Source organism: Lathyrus oleraceus, chromosome 1 (assembly GCF_024323335.1).
Source record: "Lathyrus oleraceus cultivar Zhongwan6 chromosome 1, CAAS_Psat_ZW6_1.0, whole genome shotgun sequence".
Classification (NCBI taxonomy): Eukaryota; Viridiplantae; Streptophyta; class Magnoliopsida; order Fabales; family Fabaceae; genus Lathyrus; species Lathyrus oleraceus.
Window position 1 is genome coordinate 334,029,476 of NC_066579.1, and position 11,950 is coordinate 334,041,425.

General features: G+C 39.1%; 1 non-coding gene across 1 annotated transcript; it reads left to right on the top strand.

Annotated features, from left to right (window-relative positions):
* Positions 1-2,141: 2,141 nt before the first annotated feature.
* Positions 2,142-2,247, top strand: LOC127116598 (small nucleolar RNA R71). The gene has a single exon (XR_007801415.1). It is a non-coding gene; the product is annotated as a small nucleolar RNA R71 (small nucleolar RNA).
* Positions 2,248-11,950: the final 9,703 nt, after the last annotated feature.

Genomic DNA, 11,950 nt, shown 5'->3' on the forward strand with positions numbered 1-11,950 from the left:
TCTTCACTTCATCCTTGACTACAATAGTTAAGATTGGGTTGATCCTTCTCTGGTGTTCTCTAGAGGTTTTACAATCTTCCTCAAGCATAATGTGATGCATACAGATAGAAAGACTTATTCCTTTTAGGTCGGCGATGTTGTAGCCTAACGTAGGGGGATATTTTCTTAAGATATCTAGTAACTTCTCAGTTTCCATCTATCCTAAGTTTACGTTGACTATTACTAGTCTTTTGAGTTCAGTGTCTAGGAATTCATATCTTAGGTTCTTTAGTAGTGCTTTTAATTCTAAGTCTGGCTTCTTCGGGCATGGCATGTGGTTGGGTGTAAGTGCTAAGCATTCGCTTAGACTGTCATTTTGGTATGGTTCATGCTAATTATCATCTTCAAAGATTGGAGGGATTTGGATTTTCATTATATCAGAATATGTGGTTTCTTGCATCTCCATCTCTCTTACGCACTCGTCTATGACATCAAGTAGATAACAGGTATCGTCTATAGCTGGCGCTTGTAAGAATTATGTCAAGATGAATTCAACCTTTTCTTCTCCAACTTCGAATGTTAGCTTACCTCTTTTCACGTCTATTATGGCTCCGGCGGTAGCTAAGAATGGCCTTCCTAATATCATAGGTGTAGTGACATCTTTTTTAATGTCCATGATTATGAAGTATGTAGGAATGTAAAATTGTCCTACACGTACTGGGACATTCTCTAGTATACCAACAGGATATTTGATTGAGCGGTCAGCTAGTTGAACAAACATCTCGGTTGGTCTTAGTTCTCCCATGTTGAGCCTTTTACAGATAGTTAAGGGTATTACACTAATGATGGCTCCTAAGTCTCATAGAGATTTGTCTATGACGAACTTTCCAATGACACAGGGTATGGAGAAACTACATGGGTCTTTTAGTTTGGGAGGCATGTTGTTTTGGATTATTGCGCTACACTCAGCAGTAAGTGTAACTGTTTCGTTATCCTCGATCTTTTTCTTATTGGATAGGATCTCTTTAAGAAATTTGGTATATGAGAGCATTTGTGTGATGGCTTCTATAAAGGGAATTGTAATATTCAGTTGCTTCAGAAGTTCAACAAATTTCTTAAATTGCCCTGCAAATTTAGAATTTGCGAGTCTTTAAGGATACAGAATATGTGGTTTATAAGGTGGTGGAGGCACATAAGGTTTTTCTTTCTCGTCGGCCTCTTGGATATTATCTTCCTTCTCCTTCGGTTCACTTACCTTCTCATTTTTTGTTTTGTCAAGTTTTTTGTACATGGCAAGATTTTGGAGTCTTGGATCCACGGGTCCGTCTAGTTCTTTTCCACTTCTCAATATAATGACATTTGCATGTCCTTTTGGATTAGGTTGTGGTTGTCCAGGAAATATGCCAGCAGGAGCAATAGTAGATGCTTGTTGTTGAGCCACTTGTCAAATCTGTGTTTCAAGCATTTTGTTGTGGGTGGCTAAGGTGTCTACTTTGCTCGCTAATTGTTTAAGTTGCTCACTAGTATGTATGTTTTGGGTTAAGAAGTCTTTGTTTATTTGAGCTTGGGTAGCTATGAAGCTTTCCATCATTAGTTCAAGGTTGGACTTCCTAGGCATGTTAGGAGCATTAGTAGCTGGCTTTTGATATCTAGGTGGGACAGCGGGTGCTTGGCCAGGTGCATACAAGGTGTTGTTGTTCTTGTACGAAAAGTTGGGATGGTTTTTCCAACCTGGATTGTAGGTATTCGAATAAGGATTTCCTTGTGCATAATTTACTTGATCAGTGGGGACTCCTGCTAATATTTGACATTCTGGTGCAGTGTGTCCAAGAATTCCACATAACTCACAGTTTGGAGTTACAGCAGTCACAGAGGTTGCGGATGGAATGGTCAAGTTGATTAACTTTTGAACTAGGGCATCTACCTTTGCATGGACATGGTCAAGGTAACTGATTTAGTACATTCCACCTTTTGGTTGGGGCTTTTCTACTAGAGTTCTTTCACCTCCCCATTGGCAATGGTTTTGGGCCATGTTTTCAATGAGTTGATAGGCTTCGTTGTATGGCTTGTCCATAAGTGCACCGCCTGCAGTTGCGTCTATTGTTAGTCTTGTGTTATACAGAAGCCCATTGTAAAATGTGTGAATGATCACCCAGTCTTCAAGACCATGATGAGGACATATCCTCATCATGTCTTTGATCTCTCCCACACGTCGTAGAGAGATTCTTCATCTTTTTGTCAAAATCTGTTGATTTGAGCTCTCAACATAGCAGTTCTTCCCATGTAGTAACTGAGTTGGATGGCAAGGATTGCAACCAAGCCCAAGCTCTGTCTCTTAGAGAGAAAGGAAAAAGGCGTAGTCTTATCGCATCTTGAGATACACCATTCGCCTTCACAGTGTATGTGTACTGCACAAACTTGGTCAAATGTTCATTATGGTCGTCCGTATGATTTCCAGCAAATTGATGTTGTTGAACAACTGATAATAGTGAGGGTTTCAACTCGAAATCGTTTCAATCAATAGCAGGGGCAGCAATGTTGTTGTGAGGTTCTTGTTGAGACGGGGTAGCATAGAACTTAAGAGGACGATTATGTGGTCGTACTGCAGTCATGGTTGGTTTCTCAACTGGTTCAGTAGTAGGAAAGAAGATATCTGGAATATCGTATTTGAAGGTGAGAAAAACAAGAAAGGGGGGTTTGAATTGTTTTGAAAAATAAACGCTTTTTAAAAGAATAAGAACACACATAATTTTATACTGGTTCGCTTAGAAAACAAAGCTACTCCAGTCCACCAGGCCAAGGTGATTTCGCCTTCAAAAAGGACTTAATCCAGTAATCTTGAAAGATTACACAACCAATCGTCTAAGAGAATAATCTCTTAGCCCTCTCAAATATACAGACTGCACAGAGTCACTTGAGGAACAAAAATAATTTGAACAAAATAGATTTGTAATGTAAGATGCTTCTAAGAGTAAGCAAGTATTACAACAAAGTATTAGAACAGGAGTTTTCACGTAAGAGCAGCAGCCCGTGAAAAATTAGAGAGAATATGAATGAGTTTTCTGTGCATTGTTATTGTGTCTCTCAATGAGGTAGACTGTTCTTTATATAGTAGTGAGAAGGACCATTGGAGTGATGATATAATCTTGGTCTTTGGTGAGTATTCAATGTCATTACTTCTGTGTTTCTTGCTATAACCATTTTGTCTCCCTTTTAAATTCTTTCTTAAAATACTTCCTTTCCATAGTGAGAATTATTTCCGTTACTCTTTTTGGACTTGGTGAATCTTCATCAGAGTCTTGTTGTATCGAAGTTATTCTTCAGAGGGTGATCACATCTGAATTCATCAGAGCTTCTCAGAGTACTAGTCTTCTTGATCATCAGATTCTAAGACCAGTAGTTGTTGGAGCTTCTGGTTCTTTTGCTGTCTTTCTTTGATGAAAATCAGAACTTCTTGGACGTACTTCTTTCTCAACGGTGTTTGATCCTTTAATATTGTGTATCTGACATACGTTTGTATTTGATATGTGATTAGAGTCCTTCACAACTGTTCAGAGTCCAGCGTGAAAGTTCAGATTCCTGCATGAATGTTCAGAGTCCTACATACTTAGAAAAATTCTCGTTAGAGTGCCATTTTTGGTTTCATCCTTTGTTATCATCAAAATCTTAGAAATCTATTGTAGAACCAGTTTTGTTCTTACAATATCCCCCTTTTTGGTGATGACAAAACAATTTAATTTAGAGATGAAACATTTTCAGAGAAGAGTTTTAGATCAGATGTGTAGTGAGCTCCCCCTGAGTTAGATCTGGGAGTTCAGAAGTTCTTACCAGACCTTCCATGGTTTGGTGTTTCTAGTTACTTTCCTACATATCTTTAAGCCATAATGTTTGCAGAGTTTGACAGGAATTATATATATTTTCATCAGAGTTGTTTTTAGTTCTCCCCCTTTTTGTCAAAATAAAAAAGACTTAGCAAAAAAAACATAAGAGCAAAAGATTGATATTAACAGATAGAAATTACAGAGACCAGAACGCAGAAAGCAAACATAGAAGCAGAAAACAACAAGCAAATCAGATAAAAGTAACAAGCAAATCAGAAAGAACACAGAAAATCCTAAGTGCCTAAGGGTTTGGAGGTAGATGCATCCTCTGAAGCAGTTGGGTCAGCATGTTCTGAATGTTGACATTAACAGAATCATGTTGGTCCAGTCTGGCTCGAACTACCTTTTGTTCTTTCTGCAGCTCTTCAAGGGTATTTAGTACCAGAGGGACGAAGGTGGAGGACTCCCCCTGAGTCAATGCATCATTTCTGACTCTGGCAGCAGACTCTTCAGCAAGACGGGCTGCTTCTTTAGCGGCAGCTTTGGCTTTTGCCTCAGCTTCAGTAGCAGTAGTAGCATCAGCTAGAGCTTTGACCTCAGATTCCTTGATCCTTTGAAGTTCTTCTTGCCTTGCTTTCTCTCCAGCTTCTTTTCTTGCCCGCTTCTCTGGCTAGACGCTCCTGGAGTCTGATCTCAGCGTCTCTGATGAAGTCGTTGCGGACTTTCTAAGAGAGGCCTTTCAGCTTGAAGGCTTCAGAGGTCATCCAACTTATCACTCTGTTCCAGTGAATCCTTACAGCAAAGGGATCATCACTGATGCCAGAGTTGATGGTCAAAGACTTGACACCTTTATTGCTTCCTCAAGGGTCAGTATGGTGTTTTCTGGTCCAGAGGCTTGGGGTAGAGAAGTGGGGGGGCTTAAGTTAAGTGTGGGAGTTTGTGGGTCAGCGTAGGTAGTTGGTTGGGGTATTTCAGAGTTTTGTGGTTGGAATGGTTGTGATTTATAGTGGATTGGTTTGGATGGTGGAGGGTCAAAAGTGGTTGTGTTTGGAATTTCTGTGGGTGGAGAGGTAACTTTTGGTTCAGGGTTAGATTGTGTTGGCTGTTGAGAGGCCAGAGCACGATGTTGAAGCTGAGCCAAAGTTGGGGAGTGAGGGTTAGAGGGTTCAGTGTCAGATGAAAAGGTGTAGTAAGGTGGGGATTCTGGAGATGATGAGGAGGAGGGTGAAGTTGTTTCGTTCAGCATTTCTGCTTCTGTAATAGGTAGAGATGTGGTTGCAAGGTTGAATTTTTAAGAAGGTTGGTTAGATGGTCTGGAGGTTGAGGGAGGAGTTTCAGAGTTTGTGTATATGGGCGAAGGTTGAGGGATTAAGGAAGAAATTAGTTTAATTATTACAGAAGGAGGGAGAGGTACAGACTTACTAGGGGATCCAACCAGAGGTACTGGAGGTCTTGATCCAGAAGATTCTCCCAGCTTTGCTCTCTTCGCCTGCTTTGTCTTCTCAGATGGTTCTCGTGTCCTCTTCATGAAATCCGGAGGAAATTCTGGCAACCAGTCTAAGGTGAAGTCTGGGATGTCTACTCCTTGTTTGCGCAGATCATCTAAGTAGTACATGACTACCTCTGGAGGGTCGACCTTGGAGAACAGATAGAGTCCATTTGGGATCTTCCTCTGATCTTTAAGAGCTTCCCAGGAGGTGTCTAGAGTTGGTTTGACCCTTACTTGATTGATAATTCCCACGCTCTTCAGATTACGAGCGTTCAGAGGTCTTCCAGTATCTATCATCACGTCTTCCATGAGTCTGAATTGTATTAGATGATCCACGAGACCGCTTTCAATCAGTACATCAGAAATAAGCCTCCCCAGAGGAATGTAATTTCTAGTCTTCATGTTGTTTCTGGTATCTCTCACGGAGTATCTGAGATATTTGAAGAGGAGTGCAGGAAGGCAGAGCTTCAGACCCTTGTGAATGTAGTACATAATGCACTTCTGATCTGTGTTGATGTAATCTGAGGAGTTGGAGGTTGGGCGATGATGGATGGTGCCTAAGATGATCTTCAGCCATACCCGGAGGTTCTGATGCAGTTCCTTGTTCTTGGAATGCTTGCCTTCAGCGCTTTGTTGAAAGATTGTAGGGTTTATCTCATGAGACATATACTTTACCCTACGATTGATGTTGTAAATACGTCTTCCTCCAGCCTTCTCCATGCCCAGAAGAGCAACAATAGATTTTTCTGTGATCACCATCTTGACTCCCAGAACGTACGAGACGATGTAGTGATCGTCAGCGTCAGTAAATCTCCAGAATTCTTTTACTAGATTTGTATAGACTGGGCCATAGAGACGTTGGAAGTAATTTTCCCACCCTTGCTTCTTCAGCTCATCAGTGAGGTCGACACCATTTCTTCTCATGTTGTCAAAGTCCACCAACGATTCACACAACACTTCCAACTTTTCAAACAGTGTTGCAAGATGGATATGAGGCTTACGATCAAGAATGTGAGGTTCTTTGTAAATGGGGGTGGAAACAACGCCGGTGACTGCTGGGTTTTGATGACTTAAACTAGGAGCTTGCTCATTCGAGTTCATTTGTTGAGAGAAGTTGTACACAGACTGTTGTTGAGAATCCATGAAGATGTTGATGAGCTTGATATGAACGTTGAAGAACTTGAGTTAACACTGTAGAAATGCCTTGAGAGAGAGGAAAAATTAGAAGAGGGTTAAGAGTGTTTCTGAGTGAAAAGTGTGCAATTGTGAAACGAAGCGTTTAAATACCCAAATTAGGGCGCATGCAAAATGACACACAGAAATGAGATTAACACAAAAACCAAGTAAGCACTTTAGAGGGAGAATGATTACAACTCATAAATGAAGTCTAATCCCAAAATCAGCACACTGCTCGAGGAGATCTCAAAAGACTGTTTCTTGATTACTGCTAGACAGCTGTCTAGAAGTTCCAAGGTCAAACGCATAATGCTCCACGTGTTTACTTTATCTGATCTTCAAGAATACCAAAGGGTTGATTCCTGGAGATTTCTAACTCAGATGACTTTGAACTGGTAGTAGCATCAGGGTCAGATACAAAATTCAACTGTTTACATCAGAGTCTTATTTTGCTATCTCAGAGGCACATTTTATTCAGGACAATTTTGAATGTTTAGATTCTTTAAGATAAAGGAGAATCTATCTTCAGCGAGGGGTTTGGTAAAGATGTCAGCCCATTGATGGTCTGTATCAATAAATTTTAACATTACTACCCCTTTCTGAACATAGTCTCTAATAAAATGATGTTTTATTTCTATGTGCTTAGCTCTGGAGTGCAAAATAGGATTTTTTCTTAAATAGATGGAAGAAGTATTGTCACAAAAGATAGGAATGTTACTCTCAAAGATTTGAAGATCCTCTAGTTGATTCTTCATCCAGAGAATCTGAGTAGTGCATAATGATGTTGAAATATATTCTGCTTCTGCAGTGGACAAGGCTATGGTTGTTTGTCTTTTGCTGGCCCAGGAAATCAGATTCTTTCCCAAGAGCTGACAATTTCCAGATGTACTTTTTCGTTCCATTCTGTCTTCTGCGTAATCTGCATCACAAAAATCAGATAGTCTATACTCTGATGTTTTCTCATACATCAGACCCAGGTTAGGAGTTCCTTTCAGATATCTGAGTATTCTTTTAACATCTGTTAAATGAGATTCTCTAGGATCTGATTGGAATATGGCACAGAGACAAACACTAAACAAAATATCAGGACGTGTAGTAGTCAGATAGAGAAGAGAGCCTATCATACCACGATAGAGCTTCTGACAAACCTTCTGACTAACTTCTTCTTTTTCCAGAATGCAAGTGGGATGCATGGGTGTCTTAGCAGGTTTGCATTCCGCCATTTCGAATTTCTTCAGAATGTCTTTTATGTATTTATTTTGATGAACATAGGTGGCTTCTAAAGCTTGGTTGATTTGAATTCCTAGAAATAACTTTAGTTCTTGCATTAAGATCATTTCAAATTCTGCCTGCACTAGCTTAGAGAATTCTTGACACACAGAGGGGTTAGCTGAACCAAAAATGATGTCATCAACATATATCTGACATATCATGAGGTCATTATTAATGTTTTTACAGAAGAGTGTAGAGTCAACTTTCCCTGTGATAAAATCATGTTCCAGAAGAAAATTACTTAGTCTTTCATACCAAGCTCTAGGAGCTTGTTTTAGTCTGTATAAAGATTTCTTAAGTTTAAAAACATGTTCTGGACAATTTGAATTTTCAAAACCTGAAGGTTGATTTACATACACTTCTTCTGATATATAGCCATTAAGAAATGCTCTCTTGACATCCACTTGATACAGTTTGATAGAATAATTTACAGCAAATGAAACAAGTAAGCGAATAGATTCTAACCTGGTGACTGGGGAAAAGGTTTCATTGTAATGCATGCCTCCTTGTTGACTGTACCCTTGAGCCACCAGTCGAGCTTTGTTTCTGGCGACTTCGCCTTTCTCATTTAGCTTGTTTCTGAACACCCATCTGGTTCCGATAATGTGAGTGCCTTTGGGTTTAGGAACAAGATCCCAGACGTCATTCTTTGATAATTGATCTAGCTCTTCTTGCATGGCTAGAACCTAGTCATCATCTTGAAGTGCCTCATCACAGGAAGTAGGCTCGATTAGAGATACTAGTCCCAAGGGAGTTTCTTCAGGTACCTTGAAGGTTGACCTAGTTCGGATAGGTTCATCCTTGTGTCCCAGAATCAACTCTTCACATATATTGGGGCAACTTTTTGATTTCTTTTGGATCGCTAGGGATTTTGTTCCTTCTGGAGTTTGTATATCAGATATTTCTGGTGCTTTGATCTTCTCGTCAGAACCTGGAAGAGTAATCTCCAGGTCTACAAGTTTCTCAACTAGCTTTGACTTTTCAGGGTCAAGCTTATCATCAAATCTGACGTGAATTGATTCTTCCACAATTTTGGTTTCTGTGTTGTATACTCTATAGCCTTTAGAGCATTTTGAGTATCCTAACATAATACCTTTTTGTGCTTTTGAATCAAACTTGTTCAGATGTTCTTTAGTATTTAGAATAAATCAAGAGCATCCAAAAGGATGAAAATAAGAAATGTTGGGTTTTCTTCCTTTACACAGTTCATAGGGAGTTTTCTCCAGAATAGGTCTTATGGAGATTCTATTCTGAATATAACATGATGTATTAACTACTTCAGCCCAAAAGTGCTTAGCCACATTTGTTTCATTGATCATGGTTCTGGCCATCTCTTGGAGTGTCCTATTCTTCCTTTCTACAACTCCATTTTGTTGTGGAGTTCTAAGGCAGGAGAAATCATGGGATATTCTATTAGAGTCAAATAATTCTTCAAAAAAATTATTTTCAAATTCTCCACCATGATCACTTCTGACTCTGATGATTTTAGAGTCAAATTCGTTTTGCACTTTGGAACAGAAGCTAGTGAATACAGAATGAGACTCACTCTTGTGCTTTAAGAATTTTACCCATGTCCAGCGACTGAAATCAGCAACAATGACTAGTCCATATTTCTTCCCATTGATTGATGTTGTTTTCACAGGACCAAACAAATCAATGTGAACAATTTCCAGAGGCTTAGAGGTAGAAACAATATTTTTATTTTTAAAAGATGATTTTGAAAATTTTCCTTTCTGACATGCTTCACATAGAGCATCTGAAGAAAACTTCAGCTTGGGTAGACCTCTGACTAACTCGAGTTTATTTAGTCGAGATAGCTTTCTCATGCTAATGTGGCCCAAGCGTCTATGCCATACCCATTGCTCTTCATGAACAGACATTAAACATTTTACATTTTGTTCTTTTAGGTCTGAAAGATTTATTTTATAAATATTGTTTTTCCTCTCTCCAGTGAATAGGACTGTTCCATTGTTCTGATTTATTGCTTTACATGTTTTTTGATTGACGATTACGTCATACCCGTTATCACTTAATTGACTTATTAATAATAGATTATGCATTAATCCTTCTACATAGAGAACATCAGATATAGAGGGATGAGTACCATTACCAATAGTTCCGGAGCCTCTGATCCTTCCTTTCTGATTTCCTCCGAAACCTACGAATTCGGCATCTTTAAGTTCCAGGTTTTGGAACATATACTTTATTCCCGTCATGTGTCGCAAGCATCCAGAGTCCAGGTACCATGACTGGTGTTTTAACTCTACTTCATAAGATATTTCCAACATAAACAATCTTATCCTTTGGTACCCAGAATCTTTTGGGTCCTTTGTGATTAGTTTTCCCAGAGGTTCGTAACACTTTGGGTTTTCTAGCATTATCAAAGTGTTGTGCTTGTGTATGTGTATAGTGATAGGAAAAAGGAGATTTAGGTTGGTCATTAGTAGGAGTTTTATCTTCACTAGGATCATACCCAATTCCTCTTCTATTATTCTGACTGACCCCATAAATCATGGATGCCATTCTGCTTCTCTCTATCCCATTCTTCAGAAACTTTTGAAAAGATTTTTCATATTCGTAGATTACTGTGTTTGAAGTTTGTGGAGCTTGAGATAACGTTTCTTCATGTTTTGAACACTGTTTATTTGTGGAATCTCTTTCTAATGTCAAAATTCGGTTTTCATCTTTTAGATCTGAAATTGTTATCTCAAGTTTACCACATTCTTCGAGGGTTTCTTCAAGCACCTCTTTTACAACTTTAAATTTTTGTTTAAGTTTTTGATATGAGTTTAGATTTTCAGATAGGAATGATTCAAGGTCAGAGCGAGAAAGATCAGAAAATACCTCTTCAAATTCAGATTCTCCATCTGAAGTATTCTTGGAGGTGGTAGCCATGAGTGCCACATTTGCCTGTTCATCAGAGTCTGATTCTGATGAGTCAGATCCAATGTCGTCCCAGGTAGCCATCAGTCCCTTTTTGGTTCTGAAGGAACTTTTCTTGAAGTTCTCTTTTCTAGAGCTTTCTTTCTTCAACTTGGGATATTCGTTTCTGTAATGACTTGTTTCTTTACATTCATAACAAGTTACATCTTTGTTAGATTTACCTTTTGAAGTTGATTCTGATCGATCTCCTTTGGATCTTGGTTTTCTGAAGTTATTATTCCTTTTTCTCCAAAGTTGTTTTACTCTTCTGGTTAAAAGGGATAATTCTTCCTCATCGTCAGAAGCTTCCTTTTTAGAGTCATCAATGTCTTCTTCTTCAACTTGGAAGGCTTTGTTTCTATCAGACTTGCGCCTTTCTGGTCTGGACTTTAGTGCTATAGACTTGATCTTCTTCAGAGGCTCATCTTCCTCCAGTTCTATCTCGTGACTTTTGAGTGAACTGACGAGTTCTTCAAGGCTGATGTTGTTCAGATCCTTTGATAGTTTTAAGGCTGTGACCATGGGTCTCCATTTCTTTGGCAAGCTTCTGACGATCTTCTTGACATAGTCTGCAGTTGTATATCCTTTATCTAGCACTTTGAGTCCTGCAATTAAAGTTTGGAATCTAGAAAACATTACCTCTACAGCTTCATCGTCCTCCATTTTGAAGGCTTCATATTTCTGGATTAGAGCCAGAGCCTTTGTTTCTTTGACTTGAGAGTTTCCTTCATGAGTCATCCTAAGGGAGTCAAGTATTTCTTTAGCTGTTTCCCTATTGGTGATTTTTTCATACTCATTGTAGGAAATGGCATTGAGAAGTATCGTTTTGGCTTTGTGATGATTCTTGAATTCACACTTCTGATCATCTGACATTTTGCTTCTGAGAATGGCAACTCCAGCATCTGTTACAGGTGGTATGTAACCAATTGTGACAATGTCCCAGAGATCAGCGTCGTAGCCCAGAAAGAAACTTTCAATTCTGTCTTTCCAATAATCGAATTTCTCTCCATCAAAGGCTGGAGGTTTAGCGTTGTAACTATCTCTTTCATTGGTGTTGGCCATAGTTTTTCTCGTTCTGGATCTCTCTACACTGTTAAGTGTTTGATTAGAAAATCAATAACAGAGCCAAAGCTCTGATACCAACTGAATGTGAGAAAAACAAGAAAGGGGGGTTTGAATTGTTTTGAAAAATAAACGCTTTTTAAAAGAATAAGAACACACAGAATTTTATACTGGTTCGCTTAGAAAACAAAGCTACTCCAGTCCACCCGGTCAAGGTGATTTCGCCTTC